Genomic DNA, 25,444 nt, shown 5'->3' on the forward strand with positions numbered 1-25,444 from the left:
CACAGCAGCCTCAGTGCCTCATCGTTTAGTGTCTAGCACCCCCTGCTGGCTGTGCTACAGAGGTCACAGCAGCCTCAGTGCTTCCTAGGCCAGTGGCAGGCTCCTGGCTGCTGGCTGTGTTTGTGAGGTCACAGCAGCCTCAGTGCTTCCTAGGCCAGCGGCAGGCTCCTGGCTGCTGGCTGTGCTTGTGAGGTCACAGCAGCCTCAATGCCTCCTACACCAGTGACAGGCTTCTGGCTGCTGGCTGTGCTTGTGAGGTCACAGCAGCCTCAATGCCTCCTACACCAGTGACAGGCTTCTGGCTGCTGGCTGTGCTTGTGAGGTCACAGCATCCTCAGTGCCTCGTAGGCCAGTGGCAGGCTCATGGTTGCTGGCTGTGCTTGTGAGGTCACAGCAGCCTCAGTGCCTTCAAGCTTAGTGTCTAGCGACCCCTGCTGACTGTGCTTGTGAGGTCACAGCAGCCTGGGTGCCTCGGAGGCCAGTGGCAGGCTCATGGCTTCTGGCTGTGCTTGTGACATCAAAGCAGCCTGAGTGCCTCCTAGGCCAGTGGCAGGCTCATGGCTGCTTGCTATGGTTGTGAGGTCACAGCAGCCTCAGTGCATCTGATGCCAGTGGCAGGCTCCTGGCTGCTGGCTGGGCTTCTGAGGTCACAGCAGCCTCAGTGCCTTATAGGTTAGTGTCTAGTGCCCCCTGCTGGCTGTGCTTGTGAGGTCAAAGCAGCCTCAGTGCCTCATAGGTTAGCGATTAGTGCCCCCTGCTGGCTGTGCTTGTGAGGTCAAAGCAGCCTCAGTGCCTCCTAGGCCATTGGCAGGCTCATGGCTGCTGGCTGTGCTTGTGAGGTCACAGCAGCCTCAGTGCCTCTGAGGCTGTCCCGAGCCAATATCGGGAGGGTTTCGTTACCATCCCAACGACGAGATTAAGACGCTTAATCCGGTCAAATATCGTACAACCTTTTACCTTTATTTTTCACGAAGTGGGGAGAAAAGGCGTGTGTGTGTGTGGGGGGGGGACGAAGGGGAGGCGAAGGGAAAAAAGGGAACAAGGGTAAGGGGAAAAGATAGAGAAAAGTTGGAAAAGGAGAGAGGAAGCTAGCTACCACCACTCCGAGGCCGATGATGTTCCGCTGACTCCGCTCGAATCACAGCTCAAGCTGGGGGGCCTCCGGCGAGGGACGAGGAGCGAGGGCCGAGAGAGGGAGTGAGAAAGAGGGTGGAAGTTTTCCCACCCCTCACGTGGTAGTTCAGACCAATAGTAATATTTGGGTCTGGGGTCTCCTGCTCCTTATTGGGTCTCATCACTGTCCCTAGGTAGGCCGTTGACTCTTGCCGTTTCTGCTGACAGGTGTGTCTCCATTCTTAGGTCCAGCCATTAGCTCTCAAGGTCCTGACAAAGAAGGTGATAGCTCCAGCAATTAGCACTCTTTCAGCAGTGCACAGGAATGCAAATTGCTGGTGACGCCCTTATCATTCCCGCCTGCAGCAGCTCTGGGCCCTTACTCACTGTACTAGGGAGTGCGGCCTAAGGCTTCAGCAAATTTAGCCACTCATGCCAAGCAGGTTTTATAGAAGTTCTCGTTCAGTGCAGGCTTGGTGTGTCCCGGGTGGTCGCAGGGAGACCATCTCAGGGGTCGCAGCAGCCCAGTGGTTGTGGCCTGCCTGCACCCCATGCACCAAGAAATGTTTAAGGCAAAAAAATCATTCATCAGTCCGCCACAGAGGCCAGTGGCAGACTCCTGGCTGCTGGCTGTGCTTGTGAGGTCACAGCAGCCTCAGTGCCTCGTAGGCCAGTGGCAGGCTCATGGTTGCTGGCTGTGCTTGTGAGGTCACAGCAGCCTCAGTGCCTTCAAGCTTAGTGTCTAGCGACCCCTGCTGACTGTGCTTGGGAGGTCACAGCAGCCTGGGTGCCTCGGAGGCCAGTGGCAGGCTCATGGCTGCTGGCTATGGTTGTGAGGTCACAGCAGCCTCAGTGCATCTGATGCCAGTGGCAGGCTCCTGGCTGCTGGCTGGGCTTGTGAGGTCACAGCAGCCTCAGTGCCTTATAGGTTAGTGTCTAGTGCCCCCTGCTGGCTGTGCTTGTGAGGTCAAAGCAGCCTCAGTGCCTCATAGGTTAGCGACTAGTGCCCCCTGCTGGCTGTGCTTGTGAGGTCACAGCAGCCTGAGTGCCTCCTAGGCCATTGGCAGGCTCATGGTTGCTGGCTGTGCTTGTGAGGTCACAGCAGCCTCAGTGCCTTCAAGCTTAGTGTCTAGCGACCCCTGCTGACTGTGCTTGGGAGGTCACAGCAGCCTGGGTGCCTCGGAGGCCAGTGGCAGGCTCATGGCTGCTGGCTATGGTTGTGAGGTCACAGCAGCCTCAGTGCTTCCTAGGCCAGTGGCAGGCTCCTGGCTGCTGGCTGTGTTTGTGAGGTCACAGCAGCCTCAGTGCTTCCTAGGCCAGCGGCAGGCTCCTGGCTGCTGGCTGTGCTTGTGAGGTCACAGCAGCCTCAATGCCTCCTACACCAGTGACAGGCTTCTGGCTGCTGGCTGTGCTTGTGCGGTCACAGCAGCCTCAGTGACTCATAGGTTAATGTCTAGCGCCCCCTGCTGGCTGTGCTTGTGAGGTCAAAGCAGCCTCAGTGCCTCATAGGTTAGCGACTAGTGCCCCCTGCTGGCTGTGCTTGTGAGGTCACTGCAGCCTCAGTGCCTCTGAGGCTGTCCCGAGCCAATATCGGGAGGGTTTCGTTACCATCCCAACGACGAGATTAAGACGCTTAATCTGGTCAAATATCGTACAACCTTTTACCTTTATTTTTCACGAAGTGGGGAGAAAAGGCGTGTGTGTGTGTGTGGGGGGGGGGACGAAGGGGAGGCGAAGGGAAAAAAGGGAACAAGGGTAAGGGGAAAAGATAGAGAAAAGTTGGAAAAGGAGAGAGGAAGCTAGCTACCACCACTCCGAGGCCGATGATGTTCCGCTGACTCCGCTCGAATCACAGCTCAAGCTGGGGGGCCTCCGGCGAGGGACGAGGAGCGAGGGCCGAGAGAGGGAGTGAGAAAGAGGGTGGAAGTTTTCCCACCCCTCACGTGGTAGTTCAGACCAATAGTAATATTTGGGTCTGGGGTCTCCTGCTCCTTATTGGGTCTCATCACTGTCCCTAGGTAGGCCGTTGACTCTTGCCATTTCTGCTGACAGGTGTGTCTCCATTCTTAGGTCCAGCCATTAGCTCTCAAGGTCCTGACAAAGAAGGTGATAGCTCCAGCAATTAGCACTCTTTCAGCAGTGCACAGGAATGCAAATTGCTGGTGACGCCCTTATCATTCCCGCCTGCAGCAGCTCTGGGCCCTTTCTCACTGTACTAGGGAGTGCGGCCTAAGGCTTCAGCAAATTTAGCCACTCATGGCAAGCAGGTTTTATAGAAGTTCTCGTTCAGTGCAGGCTTGGTGTGTCCCGGGTGGTGGCAGGGAGACCATCTCAGGGGTCGCAGCAGCCCAGTGGTTGTGGCCTGCCTGCACCCCATGCACCAAGAAATGTTTAAGGCAAAAAAATCATTCATCAGTCCGCCACAGAGGCCAGTGGCAGACTCCTGGCTGCTGGCTGTGCTTGTGAGGTCACAGCAGCCTCAGTGCCTCATCGTTTAGTGTCTAGCGCCCCCTGCTGGTTGTGCTACAGAGGTCACAGCAGCCTCAGTGCTTCCTAGGCCAGTGGCAGGCTCCTGGCTGCTGGCTGTGTTTGTGAGGTCACAGCAGCCTCAGTGCTTCCTAGGCCAGCGGCAGGCTCCTGGCTGCTGGCTGTGCTTGTGAGGTCACAGCAGCCTCAATGCCTCCTACACCAGTGACAGGCTTCTGGCTGCTGGCTGTGCTTGTGCGGTCACAGCAGCCTCAGTGACTCATAGGTTAATGTCTAGCGCCCCCTGCTGGCTGTGCTTGTGAGGTCACAGCAGCCTCAGTGCTTACTAGGCCAGTGGCAGGCTCCTGGCTGCTGGCTGTGTTTGTGAGGTCACAGCAGCCTCAGGGCCTCGTAGGCCAGTCTCAGGTTCATGGCTGCTGGCTGTGCTTCTGAGGTCACAGCAGCCTCAGTGCCTCCACTGCCAGTGCAATGCTCATGGCTGCTGGCTGTGCTTGTGAGGTCACAGCAGCCTCAGTGCCTTAAAGCTTAGTGTCTAGCGACCCCTGCTGACTGTGCTTGTGAGGTCACAGCAGCCTGGGTGCCTCGGAGGCCAGTGGCAGGCTCATGGCTTCTGGCTGTGCTTGTGACATCAAAGCAGCCTGAGTGCCTCCTAGGCCAGTGTCAGGCTCCTGGCTGCTGGCTGTGCTTGTGAGGTCACAGCAGCCTCAGTGCCTCATAGGTTAGCGACTAGCGCCCCCTGCTGGCTGTGCTTGTGAGGTCACAGCAGCCTCAGTGCCTCTGAGGCTGTCCCGAGCCAATATCGGGAGGGTTTCGTTACCATCCCAACGACGAGATTAAGACGCTTAATCCGGTCAAATATCGTACAACCTTTTACCTTTATTTTTCACGAAGTGGGGAGAAAAGGCGTGTGTGTGTGTGTGGGGGGGGAACGAAGGGGAGGCGAAGGGAAAAAAGGGAACAAGGGTAAGGGGAAAAGATAGAGAAAAGTTGGAAAAGGAGAGAGGAAGCTAGCTACCACCACTCCGAGGCCGATGATGTTCCGCTGACTCCGCTCGAATCACAGCTCAAGCTGGGGGGCCTCCGGCGAGGGACGAGGAGCGAGGGCCGAGAGAGGGAATGAGAAAGAGGGTGGAAGTTTTCCCACCCCTCACGTGGTAGTTCAGACCAATAGTAATATTTGGGTCTGGGGTCTCCTGCTCCTTATTGGGTCTCATCACTGTCCCTAGGTAGGCCGTTGACTCTTGCCGTTTCTGCTGACAGGTGTGTCTCCATTCTTAGGTCCAGCCATTAGCTCTCAAGGTCCTGACAAAGAAGGTGATAGCTCCAGCAATTAGCACTCTTTCAGCAGTGCACAGGAATGCAAATTGCTGGTGACGCCCTTATCATTCCCGCCTGCAGCAGCTCTGGGCCCTTTCTCACTGTACTAGGGAGTGCGGCCTAAGGCTTCAGCAAATTTAGCCACTCATGGCAAGCAGGTTTTATAGAAGTTCTCGTTCAGTGCAGGCTTGGTGTGTCCCGGGTGGTCGCAGGGAGACCATCTCAGGGGTCGCAGCAGCCCAGTGGTTGTGGCCTGCCTGCACCCCATGCACCAAGAAATGTTTAAGGCAAAAAAATCATTCATCAGTCCGCCACAGAGGCCAGTGGCAGACTCCTGGCTGCTGGCTGTGCTTGTGAGGTCACAGCAGCCTCAGTGCCTCATCGTTTAGTGTCTAGCGCCCCCTGCTGGTTGTGCTACAGAGGTCACAGCAGCCTCAGTGCTTCCTAGGCCAGTGGCAGGCTCCTGGCTTCTGGCTGTGCTTGTGACATCAAAGCAGCCTGAGTGCCTCCTAGGCCAGTGTCAGGCTCCTGGCTGCTGGCTGTGCTTGTGAGGTCACAGCAGCCTCAATGCCTCCTACACCAGTGACAGGCTTCTGGCTGCTGGCTGTGCTTGTGCGGTCACAGCAGCCTCAGTGACTCATAGGTTAATGTCTAGCGCCCCCTGCTGGCTGTGCTTGTGAGGTCACAGCAGCCTCAGTGCTTCCTAGGCCAGTGGCAGGCTCCTGGCTGTTGGCTGTGTTTGTGAGGCCACAGCAGCCTCAGTGCTTCCTAGGCCAGCGGCAGGCTCCTGGCTGCTGGCTGTGCTTGTGAGGTCACAGCAGCCTCAATGCCTCCTACACCAGTGACAGGCTTCTGGCTGCTGGCTGTGCTTGTGAGGTCACAGCAGCCTCAGTGCCTCGTAGGCCAGTGGCAGGCTCATGGTTGCTGGCTGTGCTTGTGAGGTCACAGCAGCCTCAGTGCCTTCAAGCTTAGTGTCTAGCGACCCCTGCTGACTGTGCTTGTGAGGTCACAGCAGCCTGGGTGCCTCGGAGGCCAGTGGCAGGCTCATGGCTTCTGGCTGTGCTTGTGACATCAAAGCAGCCTGAGTGCATCTGATGCCAGTGGCAGGCTCCTGGCTGCTGGCTGTGCTTGTGAGGTCACAGCAGCCTCAGTGCCTCATAGGTTAGCGACTAGCGCCCCCTGCTGGCTGTGCTTGTGAGGTCAAAGCAGCCTCAGTGCCTCCTAGGCCATTGGCAGGCTCATGGCTGCTGGCTGTGCTTGTGAGGTCACAGCAGCCTCAGTGCCTCTGAGGCTGTCCCGAGCCAATATCGGGAGGGTTTCGTTACGATCCCAACGACGAGATTAAGACGCTTAATCTGGTCAAATATCGTACAACCTTTTACCTTTATTTTTCACAAAATGGGGAAGAAAAGGCGCGTGTGTGGGGGGGTGGGGGGACGAAGGGGAGGCGAAGGGAAAAAAGGGAACAAGGGTAAGGGGAAAAGACAGAGAAAAGTTGGAAAAGGAGAGAGGAAGCTAGCTACCACCACTCCGAGGCCGATGATGTTCCGCTGACTCCGCTCGAATCACAGCTCAAGCTGGGGGGCCTCCGGCGAGGGACGAGGAGCGAGGGCCGAGAGAGGGAGTGAGAAAGAGGGTGGAAGTTTTCCCACCCCTCACGTGGTAGTTCAGACCAATAGTAATATTTGGGTCTGGGGTCTCCTGCTCCTTATTGGGTCTCATCACTGTCCCTAGGTAGGCCGTTGACTCTTGCCGTTTCTGCTGACAGGTGTGTCTCCATTCTTAGGTCCAGCCATTAGCTCTCAAGGTCCTGACAAAGAAGGTGATAGCTCCAGCAATTAGCACTCTTTCAGCAGTGCACAGGAATGCAAATTGCTGGTGACGCCCTTATCATTCCCGCCTGCAGCAGCTCTGGGCCCTTTCTCACTGTACTAGGGAGTGCGGCCTAAGGCTTCAGCAAATTTAGCCACTCATGGCAAGCAGGTTTTATAGAAGTTCTCGTTCAGTGCAGGCTTGGTGTGTCCCGGGTGGTCGCAGGGAGACCATCTCAGGGGTCGCAGCAGCCCAGTGGTTGTGGCCTGCCTGCACCCCATGCACCAAGAAATGTTTAAGGCAAAAAAATCATTCATCAGTCCGCCACAGAGGCCAGTGGCAGACTCCTGGCTGCTGGCTGTGCTTGTGAGGTCACAGCAGCCTCAGTGCCTCATCGTTTAGTGTCTAGCGCCCCCTGCTGGTTGTGCTACAGAGGTCACAGCAGCCTCAGTGCTTCCTAGGCCAGTGGCAGGCTCCTGGCTGCTGGCTGTGTTTGTGAGGTCACAGCAGCCTCAGTGCTTCCTAGGCCAGCGGCAGGCTCCTGGCTGCTGGCTGTGCTTGTGAGGTCACAGCAGCCTCAATGCCTCCTACACCAGTGACAGGCTTCTGGCTGCTGCCTGTGCTTGTGCGGTCATAGCAGCCTCAGTGACTCATAGGTTAATGTCTAGCGCCCCCTGCTGGCTGTGCTTGTGAGGTCACAGCAGCCTCAGTGCCTCGTAGGCCAGTGGCAGGCTCATGGTTGCTGGCTGTGCTTGTGAGGTCACAGCAGCCTCAGTGCCTTCAAGCTTAGTGTCTAGCGACCCCTGCTGACTGTGCTTGTGAGGTCACAGCAGCCTGGGTGCCTCGGAGGCCAGTGGCAGGCTCATGGCTGCTGGCTATGGTTGTGAGGTCACAGCAGCCTCAGTGCATCTGATGCCAGTGGCAGGCTCCTGGCTGCTGGCTGGGCTTCTGAGGTCACAGCAGCCTCAGTGCCTTATAGGTTAGTGTCTAGTGCCCCCTGCTGGCTGTGCTTGTGAGGTCAAAGCAGCCTCAGTGCCTCATAGGTTAGCGACTAGTGCCCCCTGCTGGCTGTGCTTGTGAGGTCACAGCAGCCTCAGTGCCTCTGAGGCTGTCCCGAGCCAATATCGGGAGGGTTTCGTTACCATCCCAACGACGAGATTAAGACGCTTAATCCGGTCAAATATCGTACAACCTTTTACCTTTATTTTTCACGAAGTGGGGAGAAAAGGCGTGTGTGTGTGTGTGGGGGGGGGACGAAGGGGAGGCGAAGGGAAAAAAGGGAACAAGGGTAAGGGGAAAAGATAGAGAAAAGTTGGAAAAGGAGAGAGGAAGCTAGCTACCACCACTCCGAGGCCGATGATGTTCCGCTGACTCCGCTCGAATCACAGCTCAAGCTGGGGGGCCTCCGGCGAGGGACGAGGAGCGAGGGCCGAGAGAGGGAGTGAGAAAGAGGGTGGAAGTTTTCCCACCCCTCACGTGGTAGTTCAGACCAATAGTAATATTTGGGTCTGGGGTCTCCTGCTCCTTATTGGGTCTCATCACTGTCCCTAGGTAGGCCGTTGACTCTTGCCGTTTCTGCTGACAGGTGTGTCTCCATTCTTAGGTCCAGCCATTAGCTCTCAAGGTCCTGACAAAGAAGGTGATAGCTCCAGCAATTAGCACTCTTTCAGCAGTGCACAGGAATGCAAATTGCTGGTGACGCCCTTATCATTCCCGCCTGCAGCAGCTCTGGGCCCTTTCTCACTGTACTAGGGAGTGCGGCCTAAGGCTTCAGCAAATTTAGCCACTCATGCCAAGCAGGTTTTATAGAAGTTCTCGTTCAGTGCAGGCTTGGTGTGTCCCGGGTGGTCGCAGGGAGACCATCTCAGGGGTCGCAGCAGCCCAGTGGTTGTGGCCTGCCTGCACCCCATGCACCAAGAAATGTTTAAGGCAAAAAAATCATTCATCAGTCCGCCACAGAGGCCAGTGGCAGACTCCTGGCTGCTGGCTGTGCTTGTGAGGTCACAGCAGCCTCAGTGCCTCATCGTTTAGTGTCTAGCACCCCCTGCTGGCTGTGTTTGTGAGGTCACAGCAGCCTCAGTGCTTCCTAGGCCAGTGGCAGGCTCCTGGCTGCTGGCTGTGTTTGTGAGGTCACAGCAGCCTCAGTGCTTCCTAGGCCAGCGGCAGGCTCCTGGCTGCTGGCTCTGCTTGTGAGGTCACAGCAGCCTCAATGCCTCCTACACCAGTGACAGGCTTCTGGCTGCTGCCTGTGCTTGTGCGGTCACAGCAGCCTCAGTGACTCATAGGTTAATGTCTAGCGCCCCCTGCTGGCTGTGCTTGTGAGGTCACAGCAGCCTCAGTGCTTCCTAGGCCAGTGGCAGGCTCCTGGCTGTTGGCTGTGTTTGTGAGGCCACAGCAGCCTCAGTGCTTCCTAGGCCAGCGGCAGGCTCCTGGCTGCTGGCTCTGCTTGTGAGGTCACAGCAGCCTCAATGCCTCCTACACCAGTGACAGGCTTCTGGCTGCTGCCTGTGCTTGTGCGGTCACAGCAGCCTCAGTGACTCATAGGTTAATGTCTAGCGCCCCCTGCTGGCTGTGCTTGTGAGGTCACAGCAGCCTCAGTGCTTACTAGGCCAGTGGCAGGCTCCTGGCTGCTGGCTGTGTTTGTGAGGTCACAGCAGCCTCAGGGCCTCGTAGGCCAGTCTCAGGTTCATGGCTGCTGGCTGTGCTTCTGAGGTCACAGCAGCCTCAGTGCCTCCACTGCCAGTGCAATGCTCATGGCTGCTGGCTGTGCTTGTGAGGTCACAGCAGCCTCAGTGCCTTAAAGCTTAGTGTCTAGCGACCCCTGCTGACTGTGCTTGTGAGGTCACAGCAGCCTGGGTGCCTCGGAGGCCAGTGGCAGGCTCATGGCTTCTGGCTGTGCTTGTGACATCAAAGCAGCCTGAGTGCCTCCTAGGCCAGTGTCAGGCTCCTGGCTGCTGGCTGTGCTTGTGAGGTCACAGCAGCCTCAGTGCCTCATAGGTTAGCGACTAGCGCCCCCTGCTGGCTGTGCTTGTGAGGTCACAGCAGCCTCAGTGCCTCTGAGGCTGTCCCGAGCCAATATCGGGAGGGTTTCGTTACCATCCCAACGACGAGATTAAGACGCTTAATCCGGTCAAATATCGTACAACCTTTTACCTTTATTTTTCACGAAGTGGGGAGAAAAGGCGTGTGTGTGTGTGTGGGGGGGGAACGAAGGGGAGGCGAAGGGAAAAAAGGGAACAAGGGTAAGGGGAAAAGATAGAGAAAAGTTGGAAAAGGAGAGAGGAAGCTAGCTACCACCACTCCGAGGCCGATGATGTTCCGCTGACTCCGCTCGAATCACAGCTCAAGCTGGGGGGCCTCCGGCGAGGGACGAGGAGCGAGGGCCGAGAGAGGGAATGAGAAAGAGGGTGGAAGTTTTCCCACCCCTCACGTGGTAGTTCAGACCAATAGTAATATTTGGGTCTGGGGTCTCCTGCTCCTTATTGGGTCTCATCACTGTCCCTAGGTAGGCCGTTGACTCTTGCCGTTTCTGCTGACAGGTGTGTCTCCATTCTTAGGTCCAGCCATTAGCTCTCAAGGTCCTGACAAAGAAGGTGATAGCTCCAGCAATTAGCACTCTTTCAGCAGTGCACAGGAATGCAAATTGCTGGTGACGCCCTTATCATTCCCGCCTGCAGCAGCTCTGGGCCCTTTCTCACTGTACTAGGGAGTGCGGCCTAAGGCTTCAGCAAATTTAGCCACTCATGGCAAGCAGGTTTTATAGAAGTTCTCGTTCAGTGCAGGCTTGGTGTGTCCCGGGTGGTCGCAGGGAGACCATCTCAGGGGTCGCAGCAGCCCAGTGGTTGTGGCCTGCCTGCACCCCATGCACCAAGAAATGTTTAAGGCAAAAAAATCATTCATCAGTCCGCCACAGAGGCCAGTGGCAGACTCCTGGCTGCTGGCTGTGCTTGTGAGGTCACAGCAGCCTCAGTGCCTCATCGTTTAGTGTCTAGCGCCCCCTGCTGGTTGTGCTACAGAGGTCACAGCAGCCTCAGTGCTTCCTAGGCCAGTGGCAGGCTCCTGGCTTCTGGCTGTGCTTGTGACATCAAAGCAGCCTGAGTGCCTCCTAGGCCAGTGTCAGGCTCCTGGCTGCTGGCTGTGCTTGTGAGGTCACAGCAGCCTCAATGCCTCCTACACCAGTGACAGGCTTCTGGCTGCTGGCTGTGCTTGTGCGGTCACAGCAGCCTCAGTGACTCATAGGTTAATGTCTAGCGCCCCCTGCTGGCTGTGCTTGTGAGGTCACAGCAGCCTCAGTGCTTCCTAGGCCAGTGGCAGGCTCCTGGCTGTTGGCTGTGTTTGTGAGGCCACAGCAGCCTCAGTGCTTCCTAGGCCAGCGGCAGGCTCCTGGCTGCTGGCTGTGCTTGTGAGGTCACAGCAGCCTCAATGCCTCCTACACCAGTGACAGGCTTCTGGCTGCTGGCTGTGCTTGTGAGGTCACAGCAGCCTCAGTGCCTCGTAGGCCAGTGGCAGGCTCATGGTTGCTGGCTGTGCTTGTGAGGTCACAGCAGCCTCAGTGCCTTCAAGCTTAGTGTCTAGCGACCCCTGCTGACTGTGCTTGTGAGGTCACAGCAGCCTGGGTGCCTCGGAGGCCAGTGGCAGGCTCATGGCTTCTGGCTGTGCTTGTGACATCAAAGCAGCCTGAGTGCCTCCTAGGCCAGTGTCAGGCTCATGGCTGCTGGCTGTGCTTGTGAGGTCACAGCAGCCTCAGTGCATCTGATGCCAGTGGCAGGCTCCTGGCTGCTGGCTGTGCTTGTGAGGTCACAGCAGCCTCAGTGCCTCATAGGTTAGCGACTAGCGCCCCCTGCTGGCTGTGCTTGTGAGGTCAAAGCAGCCTCAGTGCCTCCTAGGCCATTGGCAGGCTCATGGCTGCTGGCTGTGCTTGTGAGGTCACAGCAGCCTCAGTGCCTCTGAGGCTGTCCCGAGCCAATATCGGGAGGGTTTCGTTACGATCCCAACGACGAGATTAAGACGCTTAATCTGGTCAAATATCGTACAACCTTTTACCTTTATTTTTCACAAAATGGGGAAGAAAAGGCGCGTGTGTGGGGGGGTGGGGGGACGAAGGGGAGGCGAAGGGAAAAAAGGGAACAAGGGTAAGGGGAAAAGACAGAGAAAAGTTGGAAAAGGAGAGAGGAAGCTAGCTACCACCACTCCGAGGCCGATGATGTTCCGCTGACTCCGCTCGAATCACAGCTCAAGCTGGGGGGCCTCCGGCGAGGGACGAGGAGCGAGGGCCGAGAGAGGGAGTGAGAAAGAGGGTGGAAGTTTTCCCACCCCTCACGTGGTAGTTCAGACCAATAGTAATATTTGGGTCTGGGGTCTCCTGCTCCTTATTGGGTCTCATCACTGTCCCTAGGTAGGCCGTTGACTCTTGCCGTTTCTGCTGACAGGTGTGTCTCCATTCTTAGGTCCAGCCATTAGCTCTCAAGGTCCTGACAAAGAAGGTGATAGCTCCAGCAATTAGCACTCTTTCAGCAGTGCACAGGAATGCAAATTGCTGGTGACGCCCTTATCATTCCCGCCTGCAGCAGCTCTGGGCCCTTTCTCACTGTACTAGGGAGTGCGGCCTAAGGCTTCAGCAAATTTAGCCACTCATGCCAAGCAGGTTTTATAGAAGTTCTCGTTCAGTGCAGGCTTGGTGTGTCCCGGGTGGTCGCAGGGAGACCATCTCAGGGGTCGCAGCAGCCCAGTGGTTGTGGCCTGCCTGCACCCCATGCACCAAGAAATGTTTAAGGCAAAAAAATCATTCATCAGTCCGCCACAGAGGCCAGTGGCAGACTCCTGGCTGCTGGCTGTGCTTGTGAGGTCACAGCAGCCTCAGTGCCTCATCGTTTAGTGTCTAGCGCCCCCTGCTGGTTGTGCTACAGAGGTCACAGCAGCCTCAGTGCTTCCTAGGCCAGTGGCAGGCTCCTGGCTGCTGGCTGTGTTTGTGAGGTCACAGCAGCCTCAGTGCTTCCTAGGCCAGCGGCAGGCTCCTGGCTGCTGGCTGTGCTTGTGAGGTCACAGCAGCCTCAATGCCTCCTACACCAGTGACAGGCTTCTGGCTGCTGCCTGTGCTTGTGCGGTCATAGCAGCCTCAGTGACTCATAGGTTAATGTCTAGCGCCCCCTGCTGGCTGTGCTTGTGAGGTCACAGCAGCCTCAGTGCCTCGTAGGCCAGTGGCAGGCTCATGGTTGCTGGCTGTGCTTGTGAGGTCACAGCAGCCTCAGTGCCTTCAAGCTTAGTGTCTAGCGACCCCTGCTGACTGTGCTTGTGAGGTCACAGCAGCCTGGGTGCCTCGGAGGCCAGTGGCAGGCTCATGGCTGCTGGCTATGGTTGTGAGGTCACAGCAGCCTCAGTGCATCTGATGCCAGTGGCAGGCTCCTGGCTGCTGGCTGGGCTTCTGAGGTCACAGCAGCCTCAGTGCCTTATAGGTTAGTGTCTAGTGCCCCCTGCTGGCTGTGCTTGTGAGGTCAAAGCAGCCTCAGTGCCTCATAGGTTAGCGACTAGTGCCCCCTGCTGGCTGTGCTTGTGAGGTCACAGCAGCCTCAGTGCCTCTGAGGCTGTCCCGAGCCAATATCGGGAGGGTTTCGTTACCATCCCAACGACGAGATTAAGACGCTTAATCCGGTCAAATATCGTACAACCTTTTACCTTTATTTTTCACGAAGTGGGGAGAAAAGCCGTGTGTGTGTGTGTGGGGGGGGGACGAAGGGGAGGCGAAGGGAAAAAAGGGAACAAGGGTAAGGGGAAAAGATAGAGAAAAGTTGGAAAAGGAGAGAGGAAGCTAGCTACCACCACTCCGAGGCCGATGATGTTCCGCTGACTCCGCTCGAATCACAGCTCAAGCTGGGGGGCCTCCGGCGAGGGACGAGGAGCGAGGGCCGAGAGAGGGAGTGAGAAAGAGGGTGGAAGTTTTCCCACCCCTCACGTGGTAGTTCAGACCAATAGTAATATTTGGGTCTGGGGTCTCCTGCTCCTTATTGGGTCTCATCACTGTCCCTAGGTAGGCCGTTGACTCTTGCCGTTTCTGCTGACAGGTGTGTCTCCATTCTTAGGTCCAGCCATTAGCTCTCAAGGTCCTGACAAAGAAGGTGATAGCTCCAGCAATTAGCACTCTTTCAGCAGTGCACAGGAATGCAAATTGCTGGTGACGCCCTTATCATTCCCGCCTGCAGCAGCTCTGGGCCCTTTCTCACTGTACTAGGGAGTGCGGCCTAAGGCTTCAGCAAATTTAGCCACTCATGCCAAGCAGGTTTTATAGAAGTTCTCGTTCAGTGCAGGCTTGGTGTGTCCCGGGTGGTCGCAGGGAGACCATCTCAGGGGTCGCAGCAGCCCAGTGGTTGTGGCCTGCCTGCACCCCATGCACCAAGAAATGTTTAAGGCAAAAAAATCATTCATCAGTCCGCCACAGAGGCCAGTGGCAGACTCCTGGCTGCTGGCTGTGCTTGTGAGGTCACAGCAGCCTCAGTGCCTCATCGTTTAGTGTCTAGCACCCCCTGCTGGCTGTGTTTGTGAGGTCACAGCAGCCTCAGTGCTTCCTAGGCCAGTGGCAGGCTCCTGGCTGCTGGCTGTGTTTGTGAGGTCACAGCAGCCTCAGTGCTTCCTAGGCCAGCGGCAGGCTCCTGGCTGCTGGCTCTGCTTGTGAGGTCACAGCAGCCTCAATGCCTCCTACACCAGTGACAGGCTTCTGGCTGCTGCCTGTGCTTGTGCGGTCACAGCAGCCTCAGTGACTCATAGGTTAATGTCTAGCGCCCCCTGCTGGCTGTGCTTGTGAGGTCACAGCAGCCTCAGTGCTTCCTAGGCCAGTGGCAGGCTCCTGGCTGTTGGCTGTGTTTGTGAGGCCACAGCAGCCTCAGTGCTTCCTAGGCCAGCGGCAGGCTCCTGGCTGCTGGCTCTGCTTGTGAGGTCACAGCAGCCTCAATGCCTCCTACACCAGTGACAGGCTTCTGGCTGCTGCCTGTGCTTGTGCGGTCACAGCAGCCTCAGTGACTCATAGGTTAATGTCTAGCGCCCCCTGCTGGCTGTGCTTGTGAGGTCACAGCAGCCTCAGTGCCTCGTAGGCCAGTGGCAGGCTCATGGTTGCTGGCTGTGCTTGTGAGGTCACAGCAGCCTCAGTGCCTTCAAGCTTAGTGTCTAGCGACCCCTGCTGACTGTGCTTGTGAGGTCACAGCAGCCTGGGTGCCTCGGAGGCCAGTGGCAGGCTCATGGCTTCTGGCTGTGCTTGTGACATCAAAGCAGCCTGAGTGCCTCCTAGGCCAGTGTCAGGCTCATGGCTGCTGGCTGTGCTTGTGAGGTCACAGCAGCCTCAGTGCATCTGATGCCAGTGGCAGGCTCCTGGCTGCTGGCTGTGCTTGTGAGGTCAAAGCAGCCCCAGTGCCTCATAGGTTAGCGACTAGCGCCCCCTGCTGGCTGTGCTTGTGAGGTCAAAGCAGCCTCAGTGCCTCCTAGGCCATTGGCAGGCTCATGGCTGCTGGCTGTGCTTGTGAGGTCACAGCAGCCTCAGTGCCTCTGAGGCTGTCCCGAGCCAATATCGGGAGGGTTTCGTTACCATCCCAACGACGAGATTAAGACGCTTAATCTGGTCAAATATCGTACAACCTTTTACCTTTATTTTTCACAAAATGGGGAAGAAAAGGCGCGTGTGTGGGGGGGTGGGGGGACGAAGGGGAGGCGAAGGGAAAAAAGGGAACAAGGGTAAGGGGAAAAGACAGAGAAAAGTTGGAAAAGGAGAGAGGAAGCTAGCTACCACCACTCCGAGGCCGATGATGTTCCGCTGACTCCGCTCGAATCACAGCTCAAGCTGGGGGGCCTCCGGCGAGGGACGAGGAGCGAGGGCCGAGAGAGGGAATGAGAAAGAGGGTGGAAGTTTTCCCACCCCTCACGTGGTAGTTCAGACCAATAGTAATATTTGGGTCTGGGGTCTCCTGCTCCTTATTGGGTCTCATCACTGTCCCTAGGTAGGCCGTTGACTCTTGCCGTTTCTGCTGACAGGTGTGTCTCCATTCTTAGGTCCAGCCATTAGCTCTCAAGGTCCTGACAAAGAAGGTGATAGCTCCAGCAATTAGCACTCTTTCAGCAGTGCACAGGAATGCAAATTGCTGGTGACGCCCTTATCATTCCCGCCTGCAGCAGCTCTGGGCCCTTTCTCACTGTACTAGGGAGTGCGGCCTAAGGCTTCAGCAAATTTAGCCACTCATGCCAAGCAGGTTTTATAGAAGTTCTCGTTCAGTGCAGGCTTGGTGTGTCCCGGGTGGTCGCAGGGAGACCATCTCAGGGGTCGCAGCAGCCCAGTGGTTGTGGCCTGCCTGCACCCCATGCACCAAGAAATGTTTAAGGCAAAAAAATCATTCATCAGTCCGCCACAGAGGCCAGTGGCAGACTCCTGGCTGCTGGCTGTGCTTGTGAGGTCACAGCAGCCTCAGTGCCTCATCGTTTAGTGTCTAGCGCCCCCTGCTGGTTGTGCTACAGAGGTCACAGCAGCCTCAGTGCTTCCTAGGCCAGTGGCAGGCTCCTGGCTGCTGGCTGTGTTTGTGAGGTCACAGCAGCCTCAGTGCTTCCTAGGCCAGCGGCAGGCTCCTGGCTGCTGGCTGTGCTTGTGAGGTCACAGCAGCCTCAATGCCTCCTACACCAGTGACAGGCTTCTGGCTGCTGCCTGTGCTTGTGCGGTCATAGCAGCCTCAGTGACTCATAGGTTAATGTCTAGCGCCCCCTGCTGGCTGTGCTTGTGAGGTCACAGCAGCCTCAGTGCCTCGTAGGCCAGTGGCAGGCTCATGGTTGCTGGCTGTGCTTGTGAGGTCACAGCAGCCTCAGTGCCTTCAAGCTTAGTGTCTAGCGACCCCTGCTGACTGTGCTTGTGAGGTCACAGCAGCCTGGGTGCCTCGGAGGCCAGTGGCAGGCTCATGGCTGCTGGCTATGGTTGTGAGGTCACAGCAGCCTCAGTGCATCTGATGCCAGTGGCAGGCTCCTGGCTGCTGGCTGTGCTTGTGAGGTCACAGCAGCCTCAGTGCCTTATAGGTTAGTGTCTAGTGCCCCCTGCTGGCTGTGCTTGTGAGGTCAAAGCAGCCTCAGTGCCTCATAGGTTAGCGACTAGTGCCCCCTGCTGGCTGTGCTTGTGAGGTCACAGCAGCCTCAGTGCCTCTGAGGCTGTCCCGAGCCAATATCGGGAGGGTTTCGTTACCATCCCAACGACGAGATTAAGACGCTTAATCCGGTCAAATATCGTACAACCTTTTACCTTTATTTTTCACCAAGTGGGGAGAAAAGGCGTGTGTGTGTGTGGGGGTGGGACGAAGGGGAGGCGAAGGGAAAAAAGGGAACAAGGGTAAGGGGAAAAGATAGAGAAAAGTTGGAAAAGGAGAGAGGAAGCTAGCTACCACCACTCCGAGGCCGATGATGTTCCGCTGACTCCGCTCGAATCACAGCTCAAGCTGGGGGGCCTCCGGCGAGGGACGAGGAGCGAGGGCCGAGAGAGGGAGTGAGAAAGAGGGTGGAAGTTTTCCCACCCCTCACGTGGTAGTTCAGACCAATAGTAATATTTGGGTCTGGGGTCTCCTGCTCCTTATTGGGTCTCATCACTGTCCCTAGGTAGGCCGTTGACTCTTGCCGTTTCTGCTGACAGGTGTGTCTCCATTCTTAGGTCCAGCCATTAGCTCTCAAGGTCCTGACAAAGAAGGTGATAGCTCCAGCAATTAGCACTCTTTCAGCAGTGCACAGGAATGCAAATTGCTGGTGACGCCCTTATCATTCCCGCCTGCAGCAGCTCTGGGCCCTTTCTCACTGTACTAGGGAGTGCGGCCTAAGGCTTCAGCAAATTTAGCCACTCATGCCAAGCAGGTTTTATAGAAGTTCTCGTTCAGTGCAGGCTTGGTGTGTCCCGGGTGGTCGCAGGGAGACCATCTCAGGGGTCGCAGCAGCCCAGTGGTTGTGGCCTGCCTGCACCCCATGCACCAAGAAATGTTTAAGGCAAAAAAATCATTCATCAGTCCGCCACAGAGGCCAGTGGCAGACTCCTGGCTGCTGGCTGTGCTTGTGAGGTCAAAGCAGCCCCAGTGCCTCATAGGTTAGCGACTAGTGCCCCCTGCTGGCTGTGCTTGTGAGGTCAAAGCAGCCTCAGTGCCTCCTAGGCCATTGGCAGGCTCATGGCTGCTGGCTGTGCTTGTGAGGTCACAGCAGCCTCAGTGCCTCTGAGGCTGCCCCGAGCCAATATCGGGAGGGTTTCGTTACCATCCCAACGACGAGATTAAGACGCTTAATCTGGTCAAATATCGTACAACCTTTTACCTTTATTTTTCACGAAGTGGGGAGAAAAGGCGTGTGTGTGTGTGTGGGGGGGGGACGAAGGGGAGGCGAAGGGAAAAAAGGGAACAAGGGTAAGGGGAAAAGATAGAGAAAAGTTGGAAAAGGAGAGAGGAAGCTAGCTACCACCACTCCGAGGCCGATGATGTTCCGCTGACTCCGCTCGAATCACAGCTCAAGCTGGGGGGCCTCCGGCGAGGGACGAGGAGCGAGGGCCGAGAGAGGGAGTGAGAAAGAGGGTGGAAGTTTTCCCACCCCTCCCGTGGTAGTTCAGACCAATAGTAATATTTGGGTCTGGGGTCTCCTGCTCCTTATTGGGTCTCATCACTGTCCCTAGGTAGGCCGTTGACTCTTGCCGTTTCTGCTGACAGGTGTGTCTCCATTCTTAGGTCCAGCCATTAGCTCTCAAGGTCCTGACAAAGAAGGTGATAGCTCCAGCAATTAGCACTCTTTCAGCAGTGCACAGGAATGCAAATTGCTGGTGACGCCCTTATCATTCCCGCCTGCAGCAGCTCTGGGCCCTTTCTCACTGTACTAGGGAGTGCGGCCTAAGGCTTCAGCAAATTTAGCCACTCATGCCAAGCAGGTTTTATAGAAGTTCTCGTTCAGTGCAGGCTTGGTGTGTCCCGGGTGGTCGCAGGGAGACCATCTCAGGGGTCGCAGCAGCCCAGTGGTTGTGGCCTGCCTGCACCCCATGCACCAAGAAATGTTTAAGGCAAAAAAATCATTCATCAGTCCGCCACAGAGGCCAGTGGCAGACTCCTGGCTGCTTGCTGTGCTTGTGAGGTCACAGCAGCCTCAGTGCCTCATCGTTTAGTGTCTAGCGCCCCCTGCTGGTTGTGCTACAGAGGTCACAGCAGCCTCAGTGCTTCCTAGGCCAGTGGCAGGCTCCTGGCTGCTGGCTGTGTTTGTGAGGTCACAGCAGCCTCAGTGCTTCCTAGGCCAGCGGCAGGCTCCTGGCTGCTGGTTGTGCTTGTGAGGTCACAGCAGCCTCAATGCCTCCTACACCAGTGACAGGCTTCTGGCTGCTGGCTCTGCTTGTGCGGTCACAGCAGCCTCAGTGACTCATAGGTTAATGTCTAGCGCTCCCTGCTGGCTGTGCTTGTGAGGTCACAGCAGCCTCAGTGCTTCCTAGGCCAGTGGCAGGCTCCTGGCTGCTGGCTCTGCTTGTGAGGTCACAGCAGCCTCAATGCCTCCTACACCAGTGACAGGCTTCTGGCTGCTGCCTGTGCTTGTGCGGTCACAGCAGCCTCAGTGACTCATAGGTTAATGTCTAGCGCCCCCTGCTGGCTGTGCTTGTGAGGTCACAGCAGCCTCAGTGCCTCGTAGGCCAGTGGCAGGCTCATGGTTGCTGGCTGTGCTTGTGAGGTCACAGCAGCCTCAGTGCCTTCAAGCTTAGTGTCTAGCGACCCCTGCTGACTGTGCTTGTGAGGTCACAGCAGCCTGGGTGCCTCGGAGGCCAGTGGCAGGCTCATGGCTGCTTGCTATGGTTGTGAGGTCACAGCAGCCTCAGTGCATCTGATGCCAGTGGCAGGCTCCTGGCTGCTGGCTGGGCTTCTGAGGTCACAGCAGCCTCAGTGCCTTATAGGTTAGTGTCTAGTGCCCCCTGCTGGCTGTGCTTGTGAGGTCAAAGCAGCCTCAGTGCCTCATAGGTTAGCGACTAGCGCCCCCTGCTGGCTGTGCTTGTGAGGTCAAAGCAGCCTCAGTGCCTCCTAGGCCATTGGCAGGCTCATGGCTGCTGGCTGTGCTTGTGAGGTCACAGCAGCCTCAGTGCCTCTGAGGCTGTCCCGAGCCAATATCGGGAGGGTTTCGTTACCATCCCAACGACGAGATTAAGACGCTTAATCCGGTCAAATATCGTACAACCTTTTACCTTTATTTTTCACGAAGTGGGGAGAAAAGGCGTGTGTGTGTGTGGGGGTGGGACGAAGGGGAGGCGAAGGGAAAAAAGGGAACAAGGGTAAGGGGAAAAGATAGAGAAAAGTTGGAAAAGGAGAGAGGAAGCTAGCTACCACCACTCCGAGGCCGATGATGTTCCGCTGACTCCGCTCGAATCACAGCTCAAGCTGGGGGGCCTCCGGCGAGGGACGAGGAGCGAGGGCCGAGAGAGGGAGTGAGAAAGAGGGTGGAAGTTTTCCCACCCCTCACGTGGTAGTTCAGACCAATAGTAATATTTGGGTCTGGGGTCTCCTGCTCCTTATTGGGTCTCATCACTGTCCCTAGGTAGGCCGTTGACTCTTGCCGTTTCTGCTGACAGGTGTGTCTCCATTCTTAGGTCCAGCCATTAGCTCTCAAGGTCCTGACAAAGAAGGTGATAGCTCCAGCAATTAGCACTCTTTCAGCAGTGCACAGGAATGCAAATTGCTGGTGACGCCCTTATCATTCCCGCCTGCAGCAGCTCTGGGCCCTTTCTCACTGTACTAGGGAGTGCGGCCTAAGGCTTCAGCAAATTTAGCCACTCATGCCAAGCAGGTTTTATAGAAGTTCTCGTTCAGTGCAGGCTTGGTGTGTCCCGGGTGGTCGCAGGGAGACCATCTCAGGGGTCGCAGCAGCCCAGTGGTTGTGGCCTGCCTGCACCCCATGCACCAAGAAATGTTTAAGGCAAAAAAATCATTCATCAGTCCGCCACAGAGGCCAGTGGCAGACTCCTGGCTGCTGGCTGTGCTTGTGAGGTCACAGCAGCCTCAGTGCCTCGTAGGCCAGTGGCAGGCTCATGGTTGCTGGCTGTGCTTGTGAGGTCACAGCAGCCTCAGTGCCTCGTAGGCCAGTGGCAGGCTCATGGTTGCTGGCTGTGCTTGTGAGGTCACAGCAGCCTCAGTGCCTTCAAGCTTAGTGTCTAGCGTCCCCTGCTGACTGTGCTTGTGAGGTCACAGCAGCCTGGGTGCCTCGGAGGCCAGTGGCAGGCTCATGGCTTCTGGCTGTGCTTGTGACATCAAAGCAGCCTGAGTGCCTCCTAGGCCAGTGTCAGGCTCATGGCTGCTGGCTGTGCTTGTGAGGTCACAGCAGCCTCAGTGCATCTGATGCCAGTGGCAGGCTCCTGGCTGCTGGCTGTGCTTGTGAGGTCACAGCAGCCTCAGTGCCTCATAGGTTAGCGACTAGCGCCCCCTGCTGGCTGTGCTTGTGAGGTCAAAGCAGCCTCAGTGCCTCCTAGGCCATTGGCAGGCTCATGGCTGCTGGCTGTGCTTGTGAGGTCACAGCAGCCTCAGTGCCTCTGAGGCTGTCCCGAGCCAATATCGGGAGGGTTTCGTTACGATCCCAACGACGAGATTAAGACGCTTAATCTGGTCAAATATCGTACAACCTTTTACCTTTATTTTTCACAAAATGGGGAAGAAAAGGCGCGTGTGTGTGGGGGTGGGGGGACGAAGGGGAGGCGAAGGGAAAAAAGGGAACAAGGGTAAGGGGAAAAGATAGAGAAAAGTTGGAAAAGGAGAGAGGAAGCTAGCTACCACCACTCCGAGGCCGATGATGTTCCGCTGACTCCGCTCGAATCACAGCTCAAGCTGGGGGGCCTCCGGCGAGGGACGAGGAGCGAGGGCCGAGAGAGGGAATGAGAAAGAGGGTGGAAGTTTTCCCACCCCTCACGTGGTAGTTCAGACCAATAGTAATATTTGGGTCTGGGGTCTCCTGCTCCTTATTGGGTCTCATCACTGTCCCTAGGTAGGCCGTTGACTCTTGCCGTTTCTGCTGACAGGTGTGTCTCCATTCTTAGGTCCAGCCATTAGCTCTCAAGGTCCTGACAAAGAAGGTGATAGCTCCAGCAATTAGCACTCTTTCAGCAGTGCACAGGAATGCAAATTGCTGGTGACGCCCTTATCATTCCCGCCTGCAGCAGCTCTGGGCCCTTTCTCACTGTACTAGGGAGTGCGGCCTAAGGCTTCAGCAAATTTAGCCACTCATGCCAAGCAGGTTTTATAGAAGTTCTCGTTCAGTGCAGGCTTGGTGTGTCCCGGGTGGTCGCAGGGAGACCATCTCAGGGGTCGCAGCAGCCCAGTGGTTGTGGCCTGCCTGCACCCCATGCACCAAGAAATGTTTAAGGCAAAAAAATCATTCATCAGTCCGCCACAGAGGCCAGTGGCAGACTCCTGGCTGCTGGCTGTGCTTGTGAGGTCACAGCAGCCTCAGTGCCTCATCGTTTAGTGTCTAGCACCCCCTGCTGGCTGTGTTTGTGAGGTCACAGCAGCCTCAGTGCTTCCTAGGCCAGTGGCAGGCTCCTGGCTGCTGGCTGTGTTTGTGAGGTCACAGCAGCCTCAGTGCTTCCTAGGCCAGCGGCAGGCTCCTGGCTGCTGGCTGTGCTTGTGAGGTCACAGCAGCCTCAATGCCTCCTACACCAGTGACAGGCTTCTGGCTGCTGCCTGTGCTTGTGCGGTCACAGCAGCCTCAGTGACTCATAGGTTAATGTCTAGCGCCCCCTGCTGGCTCTGCTTCTGAGGTCACAGCAGCCTCAGTGCCTCGTAGGCCAGTGGCAGGCTCATGGTTGCTGGCTGTGCTTGTGAGGTCACAGCAGCCTCAGTGCCTTCAAGCTTAGTGTCTAGCGACCCCTGCTGACTGTGCTTGTGAGGTCACAGCAGCCTGCGTGCCTCGGAGGCCAGTGGCAGGCTCATGGCTGCTTGCTATGGTTGTGAGGTCACAGCAGCCTCAGTGCATCTGATGCCAGTGGCAGGCTCCTGGCTGCTGGCTGGGCTTCTGAGGTCACAGCAGCCTCAGTGCCTTATAGGTTAGTGTCTAGTGCCCCCTGCTGGCTGTGCTTGTGAGGTCAAAGCAGCCTCAGTGCCTCATAGGTTAGCGACTAGCGCCCCCTGCTGGCTGTGCTTGTGAGGTCAAAGCAGCCTCAGTGCCTCCTAGGCCATTGGCAGGCTCATGGCTGCTGGCTGTGCTTGTGAGGTCACAGCAGCCTCAGTGCCTCTGAGGCTGTCCCGAGCCAATATCGGGAGGGTTTCGTTACCATCCCAACGACGAGATTAAGACGCTTAATCCGGTCAAATATCGTACAACCTTTTACCTTTATTTTTCACGAAGTGGGGAGAAAAGGCGTGTGTGTGGGGGGGTGGGGGGACGAAGGGGAGGCGAAGGGAAAAAAGGGAACAAGGGTAAGGGGAAAAGATAGAGAAAAGTTGGAAAAGGAGAGAGGAAGCTAGCTACCACCACTCCGAGGCCGATGATGTTCCGCTGACTCCGCTCGAATCACAGCTCAAGCTGGGGGGCCTCCGGCGAGGGACGAGGAGCGAGGGCCGAGAGAGGGAGTGAGAAAGAGGGTGGAAGTTTTCCCACCCCTCACGTGGTAGTTCAGACCAATAGTAATATTTGGGTCTGGGGTCTCCTGCTCCTTATTGGGTCTCATCACTGTCCCTAGGTAGGCCGTTGACTCTTGCCGTTTCTGCTGACAGGTGTGTCTCCATTCTTAGGTCCAGCCATTAGCTCTCAAGGTCCTGACAAAGAAGGTGATAGCTCCAGCAATTAGCACTCTTTCAGCAGTGCACAGGAATGCAAATTGCTGGTGACGCCCTTATCATTCCCGCCTGCAGCAGCTCTGGGTCCTTACTCACTGTACTAGGGAGTGCGGCCTAAGGCTTCAGCAAATTTAGCCACTCATGCCAAGCAGGTTTTATAGAAGTTCTCGTTCAGTGCAGGCTCGGTGTGTCCCGGGTGGTCGCAGGGAGACCATCTCAGGGGTCGCAGCAGCCCAGTGGTTGTGGCCTGCCTGCACCCCATGCACCAAGAAATGTTTAAGGCAAAAAAATCATTCATCAGTCCGCCACAGAGGCCAGTGGCAGACTCCTGGCTGCTGGCTGTGCTTGTGAGGTCACAGCAGCCTCAGTGCCTCGTAGGCCAGTGGCAGGCTCATGGTTGCTGGCTGTGCTTGTGAGGTCACAGCAGCCTCAGTGCCTTCAAGCTTAGTGTCTAGCGACCCCTGCTGACTGTGCTTGTGAGGTCACAGCAGCCTGCGTGCCTCGGAGGCCAGTGGCAGGCTCATGGCTGCTGGCTATGGTTGTGAGGTCACAGCAGCCTCAATGCATCTGATGCCAGTGGCAGGCTCCTGGCTGCTGGCTGGGCTTGTGAGGTCACAGCAGCCTCAGTGCCTTATAGGTTAGTGTCTAGTGCCCCCTGCTGGCTGTGCTTGTGAGGTCAAAGCAGCCTCAGTGCCTCATAGGTTAGCGACTAGTGCCCCCTGCTGGCTGTGCTTGTGAGGTCACAGCAGCCTCAGTGCCTCCTAGGCCATTGGCAGGCTCATGGCTGCTGGCTGTGCTTGTGAGGTCACAGCAGCCTCAGTGCCTCTGAGGCTGTCCCGAGCCAATATCGGGAGGGTTTCGTTACCATCCCAACGACGAGATTAAGACGCTTAATCTGGTCAAATATCGTACAACCTTTTACCTTTATTTTTCACGAAGTGGGGAGAAAAGGCGTGTGTGTGTGTGTGGCGGGGGGGGACGAAGGGGAGGCGAAGGGAAAAAAGGGAACAAGGGTAAGGGGAAAAGATAGAGAAAAGTTGGAAAAGGAGAGAGGAAGCTAGCTACCACCACTCCGAGGCCGATGATGTTCCGCTGACTCCGCTCGAATCACAGCTCAAGCTGGGGGGCCTCCGGCGAGGGACGAGGAGCGAGGGCCGAGAGAGGGAGTGAGAAAGAGGGTGGAAGTTTTCCCACCCCTCACGTGGTAGTTCAGACCAATAGTAATATTTGGGTCTGGGGTCTCCTGCTCCTTATTGGGTCTCATCACTGTCCCTAGGTAGGCCGTTGACTCTTGCCGTTTCTGCTGACAGGTGTGTCTCCATTCTTAGGTCCAGCCATTAGCTCTCAAGGTCCTGACAAAGAAGGTGATAGCTCCAGCAATTAGCACTCTTTCAGCAGTGCACAGGAATGCAAATTGCTGGTGACGCCCTTATCATTCCCGCCTGCAGCAGCTCTGGGCCCTTTCTCACTGTACTAGGGAGTGCGGCCTAAGGCTTCAGCAAATTTAGCCACTCATGCCAAGCAGGTTTTATAGAAGTTCTCGTTCAGTGCAGGCTTGGTGTGTCCCGGGTGGTCGCAGGGAGACCATCTCAGGGGTCGCAGCAGCCCAGTGGTTGTGGCCTGCCTGCACCCCATGCACCAAGAAATGTTTAAGGCAAAAAAATCATTCATCAGTCCGCCACAGAGGCCAGTGGCAGACTCCTGGCTGCTTGCTGTGCTTGTGAGGTCACAGCAGCCTCAGTGCCTCATCGTTTAGTGTCTAGCGCCCCCTGCTGGTTGTGCTACAGAGGTCACAGCAGCCTCAGTGCTTCCTAGGCCAGCGGCAGGCTTCTGGCTGCTGGCTGTGCTTGTGCGGTCACAGCAGCCTCAGTGACTCATAGGTTAATATCTAGCGCCCCCTGCTGGCTGTGCTTGTGAGGTCACAGCAGCCTCAGTGCTTCCTAGGCCAG

This window comes from Dromaius novaehollandiae, chromosome 5 (assembly GCF_036370855.1).
Source record: "Dromaius novaehollandiae isolate bDroNov1 chromosome 5, bDroNov1.hap1, whole genome shotgun sequence".
Lineage (NCBI taxonomy): Eukaryota > Metazoa > Chordata > Aves > Casuariiformes > Dromaiidae > Dromaius > Dromaius novaehollandiae.